The 7,362-nt window shown below is 37.3% G+C and overlaps 1 pseudogene; it reads left to right on the forward strand.

Moving 5' to 3' along the window:
- Window positions 1–2,846: 2,846 nt before the first annotated feature.
- Window positions 2,847–3,035, forward strand: LOC111536461 (annotated as a pseudogene).
- Window positions 3,036–7,362: the final 4,327 nt, after the last annotated feature.

The raw sequence follows: 7,362 nt of genomic DNA on the forward strand, positions 1-7,362 counted from the left end.
GATCTGTGGGATATTTTCCATTCTTCTGAACAAAATCATGAGAGAAGACAATAATGCAGTGGGATTTGGGTCAGAGTGAAAGTTTCAGTAACAGCTGTATGGATCTGGAACCATTCCTGAATACTCTGATAATAAGACTCCCCTTTTGATTATGGTCATAAAGTTAAAAATCACATGCACATGAAGTTAATAGTAATTAGGCATGGTGACAAATTTGACTGAGCTGACTTCATCTTGGGGGAAGGTGTGGTAAGAAGTGTGAGAGGAGTATGTGTCATAGACAAAAGATGAGGTCATTAGGGAAATGCAGTTTGGTTACATATGAATGAGTCAAATTGAGCCCACACTATTGAGATCTTAAAGGTATGGTGCTTACCAGTTGTTTCTCTCATTGACCTTGGTCAAATTTAATGTACGTTATAAATCATGTGCTTACATATTATTGCTTGGAAAGAACCTTGAATTAGGACATACCAGAGGCTCATTGTCTTGCTGATTTGTAGAAGCTATTTTGGGAATGCAGAAACTTGAGTAGCTGGTTCTCTCTGATATTTATTTGCCAGGAGGATTGGCCTTACCGAGATGGAATAGTAGAAAATAACAAGGAACCTGAGTTCTTTGAAGAACCTGAGTATCCCCAGATCCCAGGGATATTTCCATTTTAATGAAGAAATTGGGAACACTGACAGATTTTCTGAGACCCCTCAGATGAATCTCTAATGGTGGTATCTCAGACACAACAGACACATGTGTGGTTCATCTGAATTTATACAAGAGCATAAGAGGCTAAATTTCTACTTCTTCTTAGACTGTTTTTTCCTCTTGGTCTTGCCTTTCTTTTTCTTTTTGTGTCATTGGTTTCTTTTTTACCTGTCCCTCTCACTAGTTTGTAAACTTCACGAAGGTAGGCACCATGTGTATCCCAGATGCCTATCATTTTGCCTGGCTTACAGTAGGTTTTCAACAAATATTGGAAGAATGCATGAATTCAGAAATAGAAAAACAGAAAAAAAGCATTCTGAATTCCTCACTATTGCCTATGAGCCTTGTCTTTGAGATCTGGCACCCATTTTGTTTAGTCTGGATATGGTTAAGTTTTTTTTTTTTAAAAAGTACTACCTGAGGTCAAAGGAAGTTAGAAGTCTAGTCAATGTACTCATAGGCTAAGCTGTGAAGTTTGCAAAATTTATTTACTTTCAGAAAGCAACACCCAGAACAGTTAGAATAAGCAATGTGTATTTTGATTTGTATCTTCTACTTTTCCACTTCTGCTTCTTCCTTTTCCTTTGTAATGCACATGTGCCTCAGAGCCTCAGACTCCCTAGTTGGAAATTGTTAAAATCAGTCACATTTCAGAGCCAAATCTCCTATGGTGTATTTGAGATCATGAATATCCATCCAGGCCCTGACTGGATCTTGCTTGTTGATTGGGTCGAAGAAGTTTCTTAAAGTGAAAGGACCATGGTTTGAGGTACTCTATCTCCATTTTTTTTTTTTTTTTTTGGCTTTTAGTGGCTGCAGTACTGCAAATGGTTTCAACAGTAATCTTCAGAGCATTAGACAACTGGAATCCATTACAACTTTGTAGACTTTGGTTTTGGCGTATTCACCAGTTATTTTAATTGAATCGACATTGTCTTCGTCTGTTTTTCTTTAGGGTGTCTAGATGTGTCCCGTTAAACCCAGTTTCCTTGCCTCTAAGCACCTCATTTTGATAGTGTTATAGAGTAGTTTAGCTCGGTACAGGGCATTTGGTTTGTGGACACATTAATGTAATTAGTTCATGGGATAAACAGCAGCAAGAATACCATATGAAATGAGACGTTCTCTCTTAGTCACTCCTGCATCACTGGCACATACAAGAGGGTTTAGCCCTTGACAGACACTCAAAAACAAAACAAAACAAAAACACACCTATTGACTAAAAAAAATGAATCTTCCAAAACTTAAGGTAATGCTTCTAAATGTGAACATTTTAAAAATACTGACAATAATATACCCAGAGCAACACTTAATAAATGAAAGACCAAATAATTTATATCTAAATTTAAATCAAGGTGCCCAGATTACAGTGTCAGAAACCTATGTATATCAATAGCTGTGCCCCAATCAATTGCTTTATGCTTCATGAAAAGAGATTATGTATAAACAGAAAAGATCTATGCTTGTAAGAAATTTAGGAAGGGTTACATCCAAAAAGGGACAATTTTTCAATGTCTCTCAAGACCTTTCCAAAGTGGAGAGTGACCTCACTAGCTGACCTAAGTATTCAATCCCCCATCACAGATTTATCTGCATGATGGAAGGGGTATATGTTGTTTTTCTAATGGAGCATATGAATTATTCAACGAGTCAAATAACGTCATCCAGCACACCAGTATTGCTTTGATTTTGGGCTTAATGGTCACTCTCCAGGTTATAATTTGGTTTATTCATTCATTCATTCATTCATTCAATGAATATGTACTGATATTGTACAAATATGTACTACGCTGGGCATATTCTAAGATTTTGGGTGTTCTAGGGATACAACATTCAACAAGACAATCAACGTCTCTGCCCTAGTGGAGCATACATTGCAGCAAAAGAATACAAAATATAAAAATTAAACAAGAAAAAGTTAGATAAGGATAACTGCTATGATGAAAATAAAACCAAGTAATGTAATAGACAATAACTGGATAAGGGGATGGGAGGAGATCATTAGGGAGATGAATACAGACCTCTCTGAGGATATAGTATTTGGGTTGAGGTTCAAATGATAAGAAGAAGCAAGACATGTTAAGATATTAATAAAGAATATTTTTTCCGTTCCAAGGCGTCTGTGAGCCCATGGAGTATACGCCATGAGCAAAGCTCACCCTCCCGAGTTGAAAAAAATTATGGACAAGAAGTTATCATTGAAATTAAATGGTGGCAGACATGTCCAAGGAATATTACGGGGATTTGATCCCTTTATGAACCTTGTGATAGATGAATGTGTGGAGATGGCGACTAGTGGGCAACAGAACAATATTGGAATGGTGGTAATATGAGGAAATACTATCATCATTTTAGAAGCCTTGGAACGAGTATAAATAATGGCTGTTCAGCAGAGAAACTCATGTCCTCTCTCCATAGGGCCTGTTTTACTATGATGTAAAAATTAGGTCATATACATTTTCATATTAGACTTTTTGTTAAATAAACTTTTGTAATAGTCAAAAAAATAAACAAATAAATAAAGAATATTTGAGGAATAGGGGACAGCAGATGCAAAGAACCTAAGGTAGGAAAGAACTTTATATATGAGAGGAACAGAGCAAGGTCAGTCTGGTTGAAGAGTGTTGAACATGTGGGAGGCATTGTATGATATGAGGTATGAGAGGTCAACAAGAGCTAGATCTTCTTGAGCCTTGTGGGTATGCAGTTTGGATTTTATTCTACCTATAATGGAAAGGCATTGGAAGGCTTTAAGTGGGGTCGATTATTTATACTGCTGTGTAGAGACTGCAGTTAGTTGAGAGCAAAAGTGGAAGCTTGCAATAATCTAGGAAAGAGATGGTGATGGCTTAGACTAGTGAGGTAGCAGTGGAAGTAAGAAGTCAGTCTGCTTATATTTTGAATATACAGCAGCAACAGAATTTGGTAGTGGGATTGGATGTAGATATAAGGCAAGAAGAGCAATCAAGATTGACTCTCAGATTTTTGCCCAGTGTGACTAAGTGAACTACATTCAGTCTAAAGAAGGAGATTAGTGGATGAGTAGGTTTGTGTGTGTATGTGTGCACATACAGATTGGATTAAGGATTTTTGCTTTAACTTTCTACAGAGTAAACAATGTGTATATTACCTAAGTGGTTTGTGGATAACTTATGTGATTTCTATTCTCTATTTTCTTATCTGTAAAATATGTATAATGATTGTACACATCTTAAAAGGCTGTTGTGAGTATTAGATGAGAAAATGCACTTAAATGTTTTTACTCAGTGTCTGGAATGAGTAATCCCTAAATAAACGGAAGCTATTATTATGGTTGTATATGCTATATACATGTGATCACTGTCATTATTTCATAGTTTTCAAAGCTTTCCTACAGCTACTATTTCATTTGACTTTCATTGTATCCTTATGATGACAATAACAAAGATTACAAACATAACTTGGCCATGTTCAGCCAGCTACTAAGTGGCAGAACCATGAACGTATTATTGTATATAGTAGTAAATTAATAAGTTCCAGTTTGGTAGTACACTTTATGAATTTGATTGGATTTTTTAGTACTCTTTATTCTGGTCTACCTTACAAACAATGAATCAAACATATTAATGAACAGCCTAGTGACTGTTTGAATGTCTATTTGACTGTTTGAATGTCTATTTGACTTTCATCTGTCATCACTATATTATTTTGCCCCAGATATGGCAATTTACTTTCACTCTTACCTCTACTTCTTAATAGACTATTTTTAGTGTAGCCAGATCTAATCCCCTTAATAAGATTTCTTCTTTACTTAGAATCATGTTCTTTATTTAGAATCATGGAATTATAGACAGTGTTCTTTTAAGGTCCAGTGTTTCCAACTACAATTCATGAATTCAACTTAATAATCATGATTAATGGAATTTTTATGGGAGAGAATAAAACAAAATAATATTGAAGTGACTCTCATGTAAAATGGGTAAAGTATTGTATCAGAAAACTTCCATTTAAATCTAGATGCATATATTCATATATAGGCATTCAACTATACTGTAAAATATATTTTCCATCATTCACATGGAAGGGGACAGGGAAGTGCTAGGTACAGAAGGATGGGGTCTCTGGTAAGGCCTCCACCCTCGGGCCTGTATTCATAGACCTAAGTGAGAACAGGCACTCCTGTTTTTATGCCCAAATGTTGCATTTTCCAAGATGACTCTGGACCGCCACACCCCCCATCCTGTGCCCATGAATACCAGAGACCCTAATGGGTGTAGACACAAACAGCTGGACATCAATAGGACCAGAAGAGCACAGCGACAGACACCAGCAGACACTGGCAGGTCATTGAGGCGGGATGACACAGAATTCAGTCAGGGGCAGTCGGAAGAGAATCTGGCTGCTGGGCGGCCTTACTCTAGGAGCAGACCACCTTCCCACTCCATTCCCCTTTTAGCTCCCCATCTGCCTCACTGAGAGCTACTTCCACCACTCAATAAAACCTTGCACCCATCCTCCAAGCCCATGTGTGATTCAATTTTTCCAGTTCACTAGGGCAAGGACCTGAGATACAGAAAGCCCTCTGTCCTTGCAATAAGGCAGAGGGTCTAATTAAACTGATTAACACAAGCTGCCTGCAGACAGCAAAGCTAAAAGAGCATAATGTAACACATGCCCACTGGGGCTTCAGGGGCTGTAAACACTCAGCTCTAGGTGCTGCTTTGGGGTCAGAGTCCAAAATGCTCCCCACAACCTGCCCCTCTGCATACTCCCCCTAGGGATTTGAGCAGCTGGGCATCTAAAAAGCGAACCACACCCCTGTTGCATGCCCTGCAACAGGGATGAGGGAACTTCTCAAAAAATGTGTAAAGTCTCTAACATAGCTGAATCTCCACTTTTCAAAACTGCTAACTGACACATAATAATTGTACATGTTTGTGGAGTACAGTGTGATAGTTTGATACTTATATACAACATGCAATAATCAACTCAGGTAATTTGCTTATTTATTACCTCAAACATTTATCATTTCTTTTTGTTGGAAGCATTCAAAATCCTCTCTTCTAGCTATTTGAAAATATAGAATAAATAATTGTTAACTATAGCTACACTATAGTACTGTATGACACTATAACCTACTTATCCTCTCTAGCTCTACTTTTACATCCGTTATTCAACCTCTCTCTAGCCCTCATTCCCCATACCCTTCCCAGCCTGCCTACATGTAACACTACTAAACTATTAGAATACAACATAGAGGAAATACTTCAGGGCATTGGTCTGGGCAAAGATTTTATGGATAAGACCTCTTTTTTAATAATAAAGAAGCTGAATTTCAGTGACAGGTAGTCTGTAGCCAAAAGTCACACAACTGACTAGTAGCAATTGAGATTAAGATTTAGATCTGCTGATTTCTTGGCTCTGGAGCATTTTTTTTAACACCCTGCAATACCCTTCATGTCAGAATTTCTTTTGTATTTTCCTAGTGAAGTGATCTCTGCTCACAGCACATTTTAGGGAAAAACACACAAAAATAACCTTCTTTAATGTGATTCATGTTTATTTGGAGTGAGCTACCATACCATTCTGATTCATTTCAAACCAAAGTTGATACTATATATGCACAAAGGGACTGTTAATTAACAGGCTGAGCATCAAAATAGCCTTGTTCATCTACATCGCGTGAAGGACATCTTCAAGGAGAACTACAAACCACCGCTCAACAAAATAAGATACAAACAAATGGAAGAATATTCCATGCTCATGGATAGCAAGAATCAATATCGTGAAAATGGCCATACTGCCCAAGGTAATTTACAGATTCAGTGTTATCTGCATCAAGCTACCACAGACTTTCTTCACAGAATTGGGAAAAACGACTTTAAATTTCATATGGAACCAAAAAAGAGCCCACATTGCCAAGACAATCCTAAGCCAAAAGAACAAAGCTGGAGGCATCACGCTACCTGACTTCAAACTATACTACAAGGCTACAGTAACCAAAACAACATGGTACTGGTACCAAAACAGAGATATAGACCAATGGAACAGAACAGAGCCCTCAGAAATAACACCACACATCTATAACCATCTGATCTTTGACAAACCTGACAAAAACAATAAATGGGGAAAGGATTCCCTATTTAATATATGGTCCTGGGAAAAATGGCTAGCCATAAGTAGAAAGATGAAACTGGATCCCTTCCTTATACCTTATACAAGAATTAACTCAAGGTGGATTAAAGACTTAAATGTAAGACCTAAAACCATAAAAACCCTAAAAGAAAATGTAGGCAATACCATTCAAGACATAGGCATGGGCAAAGACTTCATGACTAAAACACAAAAAGCAATGGCAACAAAAGTCAAAATAGACAATTGGGATCTAATTAAACTAAAGAGCTTCTGCACAGCAAAGGGAACTATCATCAGAGTGAACAGACAGCCTCCTGAACGAGAGAAAATTTTTGCAATCTATCCACATGACAAAGGGCTACTATTCGGAATCTAGAAAGAACTTAAACAAATTTACAAGAACCATAAGTAGAAAGCTGAAACTGGATCCTTTCCTTACTCCTTATACGAAGATTAATTCAAGATGGATTAGAGACTTAAATGTTAGACCTAATACCATAAAAACCCTAGAAGAAAATCTAGGTAGTACCATTCAGGACATAGGCA

This window comes from Piliocolobus tephrosceles, chromosome 12 (assembly GCF_002776525.5).
Source record: "Piliocolobus tephrosceles isolate RC106 chromosome 12, ASM277652v3, whole genome shotgun sequence".
Lineage (NCBI taxonomy): Eukaryota > Metazoa > Chordata > Mammalia > Primates > Cercopithecidae > Piliocolobus > Piliocolobus tephrosceles.